Below are 14,946 nucleotides of genomic sequence, written 5' to 3' on the forward strand. Positions count from 1 at the left end.
AAATCAGTTGTTTTCAAAAGAACAAGCACTCTGCAGATGTATCAATTTCAGTGTTGAGGCAAACTATTTACCACTGATTATAGCCACAAACATTTTATAGTGGCTGGACATTTAGAAAGAAGCTTGGTTAAGCTGCAATTAGGAGAGGGAAAGGCAAGGCAGGTTGTACCTTAAAGTAGTAATAAACCTAAAAGCCAACATTTATTATATTGCATTGAAAAGTACTTAGATTTGATGGCTGCATTGGTTTTCTTTTTTAGGCTTTCTTTCTTCTATTTTCAGCTGGTGATCCAGCCAGGAACTCTACAGTTTTTCAAAAGAACAAGCTCTCTTGCAAATTATTCAATAAGAGTGTTGAGACAAGTCATTTACCACTGGTAATGTAATCCCAAAGGAAAAATGTGTGCTGTAACTGCACAAAAGTATTATTTTGAATTTAGCTTCAATTTTCTAGTGTGATTAAATATTATAGTACATGTAGCACTTCCCTCCCCCCAGGCTGTCCCAAATTTCTCTCTGTGCGCATTCATCCAGAGTGGAGGCACTCTAAAACAGGAGGTGTGTTACTGGCCAGATCAACAGAAAAAAAAAGCCTAAAAAAAGAAAACGAACGTAGCCACCACATCTAATGATTGGTAAGCTGCAATATAATATTTACAGTATATTTTCTGAGAGACAATAGCCACAAACATTGTACAGTGGCTGGACAGTATGTAAGCAGTTTTGTATGGCTGCAACATAAGATGGAGAGACAAGGCAGGTTCTATCTTAAAATAAGCATTATAGTTTTTTTTATCTGAGAGACTATAGCCCAAATTTTTTTAGAGTGGCTGAAAAGTATGTAAGCAGTATGGTTAACCACTTCTGGACCGGAAGGTTTTACCCCCTTAGTGACCAGGCCATTTTTTGCAATCTGGCAATGCGTGGCTTTAACTGGTAATTGCACCAGGTGGTATTTGATCACCTCTGCGGGTTTTATTTTTTGAGAAAGAAATGGAAAAAAAATGCCAAATTTCGAGAAAAAATTACATTTTCTACTTTTTCATATAATAAATATCCAATAAACTCAATTTTTGTCATACATTTTGTCATTAGGTCAAATGTATTTAGCTACATGTCTTTGGTAAAAAAAATCTCGATAGGCGTATATTTTTTGGTTTACGCAAAAGTTATAGCGTCTACAAACTATGGTGTATACCGTATCTCAGAAAAGTGAGTACACCCCTCACATTTTTGTAAATATTTTATTATATCTTTTCACGTGACAACACTGAAGAAATGACACTTTGCTACAATGTCAATTAGTGAGTGTACAGCTTGTATAACAGTGTAAATGTGCTGTCCCCACAAAATAACTCAACACACAGCGATTAATGTGTAAACCTCTGGCAACAAACGTGAGTACACCCCTAAGTGAAAATGTCCAAATTGGGCCCAAAGTGTCAACATTTTGTGTTGCCACCATTATTTTCCAGCACTGCCTTAACCCTCTTGGGCATGGAGTTCACCAGAGCTTTATAGGTTGCCACTGGAGTCTTCTTCCACTCCTCCATGAGGACATCACAGAGCTGGTGGGTGTTAGAGACCTTGCGCTCCTCCACCTTCCATTTTAGGATGCCCCACAGATGCTCAATAGGGTTTAGGCCTGGAGACATGCTTGGCCATTCTATCTCCTTTACCCTCAGCAGTGGTCGTCTTGGAAGTGTGTTTGGGGTCTTTATCATGTTGGAATACTGCCCTGTGGCCCAGTCTCTGAAGGGAGGGGATCATGCCCTGCTTCAGTATGTAACAGTACATGTTGGCATTCATGGTTCCCTCAATGAACTGTAGTTCCCCAGTGTCGGCAGCACTCATGCAGTCCTAGACCATGACACTCCCACCACCATGCTTGACTGCAGGCAAGACACACTTGTCTTTGTACTCCTCACCTGGTTGCCACTACACAAGCTTGACACCATCTGAAAAAACACCATCTGAACCAAATAAATCTTGGTGTCATCAGACCACAGGACATGGTTCCAGTAATCCATGTCCTTGATCTGCTAGTCTTCAGCAAACTGTCTGCGGGCTTTCTTGTGCATCATCTTTAGAAGAGTCTTCCTTCTGGGATGACAGCCATGCAGACCAATTTAATGCAGTGTGCATATGGTCTGAGCACTGACAGGCCAACCCCTTCAACCTCTGCAGCAATGCTGGCAGCACTCATACATCTATTTCCCAAAGACAACCTCTGGATATGAGGCTGAGCACATGCACTCAACTTCTTTGGTCGACCACAACGAGGCCTGTTCTAAATGGAACCTGTTCTGTTAAACCACTGTATGGTCTTGGCCACCATGCTGCAGCTCAGTTTCAGGGTCTTGGCAATCTTCTTATAGTCTAGGCCATCTTTATGTAGAGCAACAATTCTTTTTTTAGATCCTGTGATTTCTTTGCCATGTGGTGCCATGTTGAACTTCCAGTGACCAGTATGAAAGAGTGAGAGCGATAACACCAAATTTAACACACCTGCTCCCCATTCACACCTACGACCTTGTAACACTAATAAGTCACATGACACCAGGGAGGAAAAATAGCTAATTGTTCCCAATTTGGATATTTTCACTTAGGGGTGTACTCACTTTGGTTGCCAGCAGTTCAGACATTAATGGCTGTGTGTTGAGTTATTTTGAGGGGACAGCAAATTTACACTGTTATACAAGCTGTACACTCAACACTTTACATTGTAGCAAAGTGTCATTCCTTCAGTGTTGTCACATGAAACGATAAAATAAAATATTTACAAAAATGTGGAGGGTGTACTCACTTTTGTGAGATACTGTATACTGGAATTTACGCAGCTTTTACTTTTTTGCCCCCTAGCCCCGCACGCAACCAACATACAGTTATGTCAGTTCGCGCAGCCTGTCTTTAATCACATAGGTAAGCATTGCTGGTGTAGCCTTTGTAGCATAGCCAAAGTTGAGTTCCATCATGTGGGGGTGTCACAGATAAGATGGTTTGCAGGTAGCTGATGTTGATGCTGCATTTCTAACAAGTGAACCATGGGAGGGTTAGACTGTATAAATTGGTAACAAACCCTTCTAATTTAAATAAGAACATCCTGGATGCCAGGGTACTTCATGATGAACCGCTGCACCAACAGGTGTAAGATATGTGCTGGGCAAGGTACATAGGTGTTTTTTTCTAAGTCAAGGATGGCCAGCAGGTTAGTGCCAGTGGATCACATTACTTTTCTGGCTAAAGATGGCAGATGGTCAGCAGAAGCTGAGATTTCGGTGAACATAGGCATATTTTCAACTGGGCTGTCAGGAAGGGCAGCAGCCCTTCAGATTGGGACCTTCTCTTCCTGGACAAGAACAGGGCTGCCACAAGCTCCAGGTTAATAATGCACTCTGCAGCTACCTACTGGGTACCCTTCCCCAGGGATTGGTAGAGACCACATAAATATTCAGACTGCTCGTTTGCATATTTTCAACCTACTAAATTCTGGAATTCTCCAGAAGGCAGGGGAGAGCAAAACCTGCAGCCTGCAGAGCCCAAAACAGCCCAAAGCAATAACAAGCTGCTCTGCTGATTACAGTGGAGCCAAACAAAACTAATTTAACGTAACTTTCCTAGCAGCCTATCTGGGAGGGTGCTACATCAGCACACAAAATGGCAGTACTAAAAAAAGAACTGTTGGGTCTCTGAACTGTAAACACAAGGGGGGTACACAAGAATATGTAGCCTACCACAATGCAATTCATGAAATTTAGCACAAAAAAGGACAGTATAGCAACTACCTCTTCCTACAGAAACTGTCGGCTCTCCCTTAACTATTTCCAAAAAACATTGACAAATTGCTACTGGGAAGCCACCCTTTTATAGTGAGAAGGCTGTCACATAACAAAGGCCTCATTATTGAAGATAGATAGATAGATAGATAGACAGATAGACAGACAGACAGACAGACAGACAGACAGACAGACAGACAGACAGACAGACAGACAGACAGACAGATAGACAGATAGACAGATAGATAGACAGATAGACAGATAGATAGATAGATAGATAGATAGATAGATAGATAGATAGATAGATAGATAGATAGATAGATAGATAGATAGATAGATAGATAGATAGATAGATAGATAGATAGATAGATAGATAGATAGATAGATAGGCCAAAGGGAATCAGCATTCCTTAATTTAGGAAGGGGTCCTTTACAGTTAGAATGGTTAAAGTATATTTAAATACAATAACAAAAATTTTATATATTGCAGCTTACCAGTTCTTAGTTTTGCTGCCCCGACTAGTTTTCTTTATTTAGACTAAATACATTTTCTGCAAGTAACGAAAATACCCATAAATCATAATAGAAAGCTAGTATCCTTCTAACCATGGATTCTGTTCACTGCTCACTTGGATAATTTTTTTCAAAAACCATAATGTACTGCATTACCTTAAAACTATGGGCAGCAGGCTTAGAACAGCTTTTAAGGGGGCTTTTGGATAATCCAGCCTCCTCACAAAGAAAAGGGGTGTGTGTGTGTGGGAAGGGGGGGGGGGCGGTCACAAGGCAGGCATAGTGTCAGTGATTTGGAAGCATTTTTGGAGAAAGCTTAGGAAAGCTAACAAACTACATAAGGAGGGATTTGGGTCAAATAGAAAACTGTATTTTAATCCTGATTGCTAGCTCTTTGGGCAGTCAACCTCTTGCTGCCTTTTTTCTTATTATTATTATTGAAGGCTTTTTTTTGTCTTTCATTTTATTTAGTGGTTGACTTGAGCTCAGAGGTAATTTTTATCTGCAGTCTCCGCTCTAGTTCATCCCAAAGGTGTTCTATCTGGTTAAGGTCAGGACTCTGTGCAGGCAAGTCAAGTTCCTCCACCTCAAATTTGCTTTATGGACCTTGCTTTGTGCACTAGTGTGCAGTAATTTTAGAACAGGAAGGGACCATCCCCAAACTGTTCCCACAAAGTTGGGAGCATGAAATTGTCCAAAATGTTTTGTTATGCTGACACCTTAAGAGTTCCCTTCACTGGAACTAAGGGGCCAAGCCCAACCCCTTAAAAACAACCCCACACCATAATCCCCCTTTCACCAAATGATTTGGACCAGTGCACAAAGCAAAGTCCATAAAGACATGCATGAGTGAGTTTGGGGTGGAGGAAATTGCCTGGCCTGCACAGAGTCTTAACCTCAACCTTACAGAACACCTTTGGGATGAATTAGAGCACAGACTGAAAGCCAGGCCTTCTTTCCAACATCAGTGCCTGACCTCACAAATGTGCTTCTGGAAGAATGATCAAACATTCATATAGACACACTCCTAAACCTTGTGGACAGCTACAAAGGTTGGGCCAACTCAATATTGAACCCTACAGACTAAGACTGGGATGCCATTTAAGCTCATGTGCGCGTAAAGGCAGGCGTGCCATCTACCTTTAGGTATTCTGAAGAAATAGTTGCTTGTTTGTCTGTGTCAATGTGCAAAATGAATGAGAATGGGGGTGACCTTACAATTTAGCTGCTGCACTTGCAGGGTTACATAGTTACATAGTTAGTCAGGCTGAAAAAAGAGAAAAGTCCATCCAGTTTAAACAATAAAAAAAAAATAGGGTTCTAATGAGGAAAGTGTCACGGTCTAAATGCCTTTAGATGGGATTTCCGTATGGGAGTACCTCACTAAATAGGATATTTTTGTTGCAGAGGATACCCAAAAATCTGATTTGAATCTTAGTGAAGACTTCTGGGAACATCAATAGGCTAAACACACAAGCAGGAAATTACATTTCTGGGGGGCAATCATACACCATCAGTGTACAGAATGCTTTCAGGTTGCCAGATTGCATTTTACAGAAAATTACAGTGCTCCAGATTGAAAAGAAAATGTAATTTTGAATCATGTCCAATTACAATGTGATGTGTGTGGCAATTGCATATGCTATTATTTTTTTTTATTTGCTATTTTTTTCCCATGAAAATGGATTTACCCTTTAACCCCTTCCGGACCGCCCCACGTAGATACTGTATACTGTGGCAGAGCGACCCTCCTGCACAAAATGCCATACCTGTACATGATTTGGTGCACTGGGTCAGGGGGGGTGCGCACGCATTACTGATCGAACACGAAAAAAATTGGGGGAGCAAACCCTGAATATGTATATCTAAAGCCGGTGCAGCTATGAACCAAACGACATGTATGTTAAAAAAGAATAGCGCACACATGCAAAAGAAATGACTATCAAATATGGAGACAATCCATAAATAAAAATGGGGGTTTGGTCCCACCATATGGCCATATCGTGCTCAAGCCCACCACTGCGTCAAAGTACCCCATTATCAGTGGGTCCTACACTATCCATAAAAAAGGGGTGAATCCAGCCTCTCTAACCCTTGGAGACAACACTCCTTGCTGGGAGAGATGTGCTAATGCACTACAAGGGACTCCTCCTATATCTACTTGATAGTGGACACTGATAGAATACAGGTGTGTGTGTGGGGGGGTGGGGTGCTCAACCTCAGAAGTCTCGTCAGACCGAATACATAATAAACAAGAAAAAAATTCCCATTTTTATTTATGGATTGTCTCCATATTTGATAGTCATTTCTTTTGCATGTGTGCGCTATTCTTTTTTAACATACATGTCGTTTGGTTCATAGCTGCACCGGCTTTAGATATACATATTCAGGGTTTGCTCCCCCAATTTTTTTCTTGTTTATTATGTATTCAGTCTGACCAGACTTCTGAGGTTGAGCACAATCACCCCCCCCCCCCCCCCCACCCCACACACACCTGTATTCTATCAGTGTCCACTATCAAGTAGATATAGGAGGAGTCCCTTGTAGTGCATTAGCACATCTCTCCTAGCAAGGAGTGTTGTCTCCAAGGGTTAGAGAGGCTGGATTCACCCCTTTTTTATGGATAGTGTAGGACCCACTGATAATGGGGTACTTTGACGTAGTGGTGGGCTTGAGCACGATATGGCTGGGACCAAATGGTGGGACCAAATCCCCATTTTTATTTATGGATTGTCTCCATATTTGATAGTCATTTCTTTTGCATGTGTGCGCTATTCTTTTTTAACACACTGATTGAACACAGCAGGAGCCAATCAGGGATCCGGCAAACCCGATGTTCACCGGCATCCAGTGATGGTTCTCAGGAGAGGCAGAACAGCAGTCTGCATATGTAAACAAGGCAGACTGCTGTTCTGTGAGGGTAAGATGGAGATCTTGTGTATCTGCTAAGCAGAAACACGGATCTCTGTCTTCCCCCAGTCAAAGCATCCCCCACACAGTTAGAAAGCACTCCCTAGGAGCACATTTAACACTTTGATCGCCCCTGAGGTTATCCCTTTTTCTGCCAGTGTCATTAGTACAGTGACAGTTCTTTTTTTAACACTGATCACTGAATTGGTGTCTCTGGTCCCCAAAAAGTGTACCTTAGTGTCAGATTTGCCAGCTGCAATCTCGTAGCCCCACTAAAAATCATCATTACTATTAAAAACTATTTTTAAAAAAATGCCATAAATATATCCCATAGTTTCTAGACAATAGAACTTTTGCACAAACCAATCAATATACTGTTATTGAGATTTTTGTAATACAATGTATTGTAGCAGAATACATATTGGCCTAAATTACTGGGTATGTTATAAAGTATGAAGTAAAAAAATATTGTTTTTTTTTTTTTCAAATATGTTGGCATTTTTTTGTTTATAGCACAAAAAATGAAAACCGCAGAGTTGGTCAAAAACCACCAAAAGAAAGCTCTATTTGTGGGAAGAAAGTTTTTTTGAGGGTACAGCGTCCCATGACCACACAATTGTCAGTTAACGTAACGCAGTGCCATATTGCAAAAATGTTTCTGGTCATGAAGGGGATAAACCTTTCGGGGCTGAAGAGGTTAAACTGCCCTTTATTCATTTCACATTGCTACATCATTTGAACAGAAAAAAAAGGAAGTGCAAGAACAGTCTGCGCCTAAACCACTTCACAATATATAATTCACATTCAACACACCACCCTATACCCCTTGAGAAAATGAAAATTAGGCATATACCAGTTAGGCCTATTATCCCTGATTAAAACTGTCCAGCTACTATCCAATTTTATACTGTGGTTTCCTATGCAGTATTTTCATTTTTGTAGTTAGGCCTCGGCTAGTGCTCTTTGTCCCTAGTAAAATGGGGCCAAGCCTTGCTATATGAAATTGACCTGCAGCAGAGCAATTATACACTGATGTGCCTTCTGCAGTCTCTTTGTTTTTGTTGGAAAACATCTACCTGTACACTTTTCTCCTAGAGCAGCCAATTCCCTGCTGGCCAATTTTATACTTGGTCAATAGTAGGACAGTTTTGTATAAGTAAAAACAAGGACAGCCACAATGCTGGCCAATTTCTGTCTTCCAAAGTGGTCTTTTTAACATTTTATGGAAAATGCATTGATTGCTGCTAAAGGTACCCGAGAAAAAATTTTTTTTTTCAACTTTTAAAAATAAACAGGAGTGTGAAAAGGCCCAGTGCATTACCAAAAACACTTTATTAAAATTCAAATAACAAAAAATTTCAACAAAAGTCAATTGAAGTGAGGACCTGGATGGATTTGGTAACATCATTGCACTGCTAGTTTCTCCTACATTGTGATTGTTGACAAACCTTTTTTATGAGAATTTGTGTGAGTATGTTTTGGTAATGCACTTGGCCTTTGTGCCCCCTGTTTATTATTACAGTTTTATGTTGAGATCCCCTAGTCTGAGGTGGGAAGCATTGGCAGAGAGTGGGTGTATTTTGAAGATGTATCTGCAGACTTTTTGGATTGTAGTCCATTTTTGTGATTCTGTTCTTCTGGAGCTCTGTGGTTTATGAACATCCGGAATCTTTTATTTTTCAAAGTTAAATTCATTAGATTGGGGTGTTGCTGCTGTATGTAACCAAGCTAACTGAAAAAGAAAAAAAATCCATAGCTAAATATGTACTTCCATTGTACCCCGTTTGTGAAAATCATACTGTTTTATAACCCCACATACAGCTTTAAGGCTTCCCCAAGCATGTTTTTTGAAGGATTTGTTAATTTTTAATTTAGCTATAGAAGCCACATGATAAGACCCTCTCCCTCTGCATGTTTCTTGCTTTTTAATTTTTTTTAGTTCATGTCCTCTGTGTCAGTGCCCAGCTTCCAATGCCCTTTTTGACAGTAGTTCAACTATAATCTCTAAAATAAGTTTAAGAACAAGATTCACCCATTATAGGTTTGGAATTGCCTCTGAGTTCAAGTGAACCAAATTTTGAGCAAAATTCTCAGAACCCTTGGCGGATCAAACCTGGACAGATTCACCGATCAATACTTTTAAATTCCTGTTCACTAGACTAAAACTAAACTGTCAAACAATGTTGTCAGCTTTCCAAACTATAATCGGTGAACCACATAACTCTTCCTTGCCTTGTAATGGACATGAGGATGGATGGTTGTTTGTACATTGTCTAGTGTAACAATGCTGTTTCTCCACAGACACAGTTTAGTGAGTAAGAGTTTCCCCCCTAAAATATCTCCAGTTGAAACAAAAGTAATAAAAAAGAAAACTAGTGGGGCCATTACATCTAGGGACTGGTAACCTTTAATATATTACATTTATGTGTTAGGGTTTTAGATATGATTTAAGCTTTGGAATACTTTGCCACATAAGGCAGTAATAATTTTTTTTTTAAAAAATCACTTAATGATTTTTTTTTTTTTGCAACTACTAATAGCCAATGTTATACTGTATATACAAAAGTCTAAGAAAGTAATAGTTTTATGCAGTGAACTGAGTTGACTTGGGGATTGTGAAGAATTTTATTTTCTCCCACATGGCAAAATTGGCAACAGTTGCTTAGGTTAGGGGGAAGGTTTGCCTTACCTTCCCCAGAACCAAAACTTAAGAAAATATGAAATATTGAGCTTTTTATGAAAGACATCAGCTTTTTTTATTCTTAATAAAAGGTGTAACTATGTACTATGCAATGATATGATATTAGCATTTACCATAGCATATTGTTAGACCATAAAGAGGTGAGTCACTTAAAATAATCTAGTTTGCAGTTGACAAGAGTAATATAAAAGGACTTATGTTTTAATTAAAATAAGTTTCAAGACACACAAAATGACACATGTATGTATAGTAGAGGTTCAGTATTGGCTAGTAAGGATTGCACAAGGTAAATAATGATATTTTGCCTATAGGCACCTGTAACGTTAATTCAGCCAAGCATTATTTCCTGCAAATGACAGAGTGTCAGGAACATCAGACCCGGTGAAGAAGAAAATGAGACAATAGCAGCGAAGTGAGAAGGTGCCTTTGCTCATATCTAGTTGTGAATGGGATTGTGTATGATGGCCTTTTGTTCTGCTAACTTTTCACACAACTGTCAAAGCTGTATTAGGATTTAGGCCAGCTAGGCAAATGCCTTGGGCATATTAGCTTGTGAGTTCAGCAAAAGATTAAGGTTTTTTTTTTTATTTTTCTTGTTCTGCAACCTAATGCTAAGCAGTCAATCCATCAGTAAGTAAGCAATATTAAAGGGTCATAATCCATGTGCACCTTATTTGCTTTTGGTGTTGCATGTTTTATTGAACCAAATACAAACACATATTAAATAGGTGATTTGATGAAAACATGAAAATACAGCCATGTAATTCGATAAACTTGAATTTGATATTTTTACTCAGTCAGCTGTATTCTAGTACAGATGAAAAAGATTTCATATGATGACACTATTCAATACAAAGCTTTGTATGGAACTCCACATTTTTGGTACATATATGAAGCTATCCTGTTTTCATAAGAGACGGTGGCATGTCAGAATGTATACAGAAAAAAACAGTATATATGCATTGTGCCACAGAATGTTTTAAAAACAAAGTTAACTTTGCAAACAGCGAATCAATGGTCCAGGCTGAGGGCAGAAATATGGTCAATAAACAGGTCAGAGTCAGTACAGGCAGCAGGCAGAGATGTGGTCAAAGTATTGGTCAAGGAAGAGACATCAGGACAATTCACCACCAAAGAGAAAGCACATTAGCCATCCATCCACAGCATATCCTGGGTTTAGGTGAACATGCTAGCACAGCTCGTCCGCAGATACACAATTTAAAGAAATCCTCAGATTCCCATATCAGGGTCTGGAGAGCACAAGCTTTGAAGAGCTTTGGATGGGAGGAAGCCTCTACCTCTTTGTCTAGTGTTACCCGACTGAGGCCCTAAGCCTGATGTTTCTGCACAATTGAAAGAAATCCAGAATTCACTGCAACAACTCACCGTTATGGATCAACCATGCAAAAGACATCACAAACAGTGCGAGATTTAGTAAAATTTGATGCATTTCCTGTGAGGGTAGCCCCTAGGTACTGGCCATAGAGTGAAACGCATCAACTTTTAATATACCCCACACTATCTGTGATGTCTTGCATGAATGATCAATAAATGTGAAATGTTGCAGCAAATTCTGGATTTCTTTTAATTGTTGAAAAACATCAGGCTTAGGGCCTCAGTCAGGTAACACTAGACAAAGAAGTAGAGGCTTCTTTCCATTAAAAGCTCTTCAAAGCTTCTACTCTCCAAAACCTGATCTGGGATTAACAAAACCCAATGAAAACCAAAAACATAGTTTTATCCACTTAGATACATTACTCTGGAGCCTCTCACTTACGTGAGACCCCTGTGTTGTCTTGAATCCCACTACTACGGCAGCAGGGCAAAAGAACATTCCAGGATACAGGCAAAAAACATGGTCAATTAACAGGCTTAGGTCAGTTCTGGCAGCAGGCAGAAGCATGGTCGAATAACAGGCCGAGGTAAGTTCAGGCGGAAGGCAGAAACTTGGTTGATAAACAGGCAGGGGTCAGTTCAGGCGGCAGGCAGAGAGATAGTTGATTAACAGGCCAGTGTCAGATGGCAGGCAGAGGCAGGCAAATGGGTCCATGCAGCAGGCAGAAATGTGGCAGGGAAACAGCAGGTAGCAGACACCGAAAAATATTGTCGCTATACTCCACTACTAGCGTAATGGTGTATAATAGAAACTGAAACACTCTCCTATACAGAGGCCAGGCTGGGGGGCATTGGGGACAACAGCATCAGGTGTCACGTCGAATTCTGAGCATACACAACATTTTTGGAGGGGTTTGCGGTTTGTTTGGGTAGGAGGTATGACAATTTTCTGTGTGTGTAAACTGTGTGCACAGCCTGAAAATTACTCACAGTTAACTGTAATGGTTCTCTATCATCACAGACGATGATGGTGATCAGGACATACTGCCATGGATGGCAGTGATCAGGATAATGGTGTAGTGATAATTAAGACACTGGTGCTGGTGTACTGTGGTCTGGAGTCACTGTAATCAGGGACACTGCTCCTGGCAGCACAGGTGACACTGGGACAGGTAACAAGTGAATGTTGTTTACATTAGACACTGTTGAGCAGAGGTCAGGGACAAGGTGAGCTGGCTGGCAATGTTTGTGTGTGTGTGTGTGTAAACTGTGTGCAGAAGGTGAAAATTAGTTAACTTAGCTGTAATGGCTTTCTCTCCTCACAGATAATGGTGGCGATCAGGACCCACTGGTATGGCTGTGATTAGGATGCTGGTGTGGTATTGATCAGAAAACACTGGTATGGCTGTGTTTAGGATGCTGGTGTGATAGTGATCAGAAAACACTGGTATGGCGGTGATCAGGATGCTGGTGTGCTGTAACCAAGACCCACTGGAATGACGGTATTCAGGACCAACTGGTATGGCAGTGGTCAGGTCACACAAGTGTCTGTGATGTTGATCAGATTTCTTTGTGAGGAGAAGAAGCTGGAAGCCGCTTCAGATGGCTTCTGTTTACATTTTCACTGTGTCCTGATTGGACACAGATCACATGGCCCTGTACCATATCATGTGATCCGCTGTGCCTGGGAGACACACCAATCACTGAGATCATGAGTGTGCACTATAGGAGAGCCCATGAGCTTGTGATGCAGGGGACATAAAAGGTACATCCACTTCGGCATGCATCCCATCCAGCCATTTATGTAAATGGGACAGACGGGAAGCAGTTAGGCCAGCCATACATGGTTCATTGTCTTCTCCGGGCAGTAAGGGGGAGGTGGCTTCGGGGCAGGGGAAGCCATCTCCACCAGAAAAGACAATTGCTCGGCAGGAGGGATTCCCCTGTCAACACTGTCTGTGTTGATGGGCGAATCGTGAAAACCTCTTTCCTGCATGGTTGGAGGAAAGAGATTTGCACCATAAATGGTCAGCCTTAATGAGTAGCTTCCAGATTTTTCTGAGTTACATTCCATTGTGTACCTGTCAGCTTTGTTTTTGGATTACTTAGTACCTTATTTGCATAATTAGTTTACCTTAAGCTAAGTACACACGATGAGATTATCAGACAAATGATCGTTCATTTTGTTTGGATGCTCGTCTCCATATCGAAAACCAATAGGTTACTAAAGTTCGAAAGTTTTCGTATGAAAGAATAAAAAATCGGAAGTGATGTAATGTGTTGTTATGTATTTGTATTGTGTTTTCGGATGAAAACTGTGCTGATTAAAAAAAAAATCATATGAGAAAAATTTTCGTGTTTGTCCTTTGGAAAATTTCGGACGACAGCTGTGTACTAACGATCAGAATATTGTGTGATTGCTTCGAAAGCGGTATTTTTTGGACGATATTCTGATAGTGTGTACAGAGCTTTATAGTCAGACTACCACTAGTGCAACCCCAATTCCAGAAAAGTTGGGAGGCTGTGTAAAATCTACATAAAAACAGAATGCAATGATTTGCAAATCTCAAAAACCTGACTTTTCTTAACAACAGAAAATCGAAAACATTAAATGTTTAAACTGAGAAAATGTAAATTTTTAAGGAAAAAATAGGATCATTTTGAGATTGATGGCACCAAAACATCTCAGAAATGTTGGGACAGGGCCGTGTTTACCATGGTGTAGCATCTTCTCTTCTTTTAACAATACTCTGTAAACAGCTGAGGAGACCAGTTGTTGGAGTATTGGGAGAGGAATGTCACCCCATTCTTGTCTGATATAGGATTTTAACTGCTCGACAGTCCTGGTTCTTCTTTGTCAAACTTTTCGTTTTAGGATTAAGCAAATATTTTCAGTTGTATCCAAGCCAGTTTAGCACCAGGACCCTCCTACTACGAAGCCATGTTGTTCTCATAGATCAGGGGTCCTCAAACTACGGCCCTCCAGCTGTTTCGGAACTACACATCTCATGAGGCATTGTAAAACTTTGACAATCACAGACATGACTTGGCATGATGGGAATTGTAGTTCCTAAACAACTGGAGGGCCATAGTTTGAAGACCTCTGTCATAGATGCAGTATGCCGTTTAGCATTCTACTGCTGAAATATTCAAGGCCTTTCCTAAAAAAGACATTGGGGTTGATTTACTAAAGGCAAATAGTCTGTGCACTGCAAGTGCAGTTGCTCTAGATCTAAGGGGAGCATGCAAGGAAAATAAAAAAAAATGCATTTTTGCCTGCACATGATTGGATGATAGAAATCAGCATAGCTTTTCTCTCATTTCAGAGCTTCCCCTCAGATCTAGCACTACTGCACTTGCAGTATACTTACAATGCACAGACTATTTGCCTTTAGTAAACCAACCCCACTGTCTTAATGGGGGCATATACTGCTCAAAAACTTGGAAATTTCTGTCAGCATTGATAGTGCTCATCCAGAAGCTAAGCTTCCCATTTCCTATACACTAATGCACCCTCATACCACCAGAGATGCAGGCTTTTGAACTGAGCGCTGACAACAAGCCGGAAGTTCCTGCTCTCCTTTAGTCCAGAGTACATGGTACCTATGGTTGCCAAAAAGAATGTCAAATTTTGAGTCTTCTGACCACAGAACTATTTTCCACTTTGCAACAGACCGTTTTAAATGAGCTTTGGCCAAGGGAAGATGGTAG

Source organism: Pelophylax lessonae (assembly GCF_965119305.1).
Source record: "Pelophylax lessonae genome assembly, chromosome: 8".
In the NCBI taxonomy this organism is placed as follows: domain Eukaryota; kingdom Metazoa; phylum Chordata; class Amphibia; order Anura; family Ranidae; genus Pelophylax; species Pelophylax lessonae.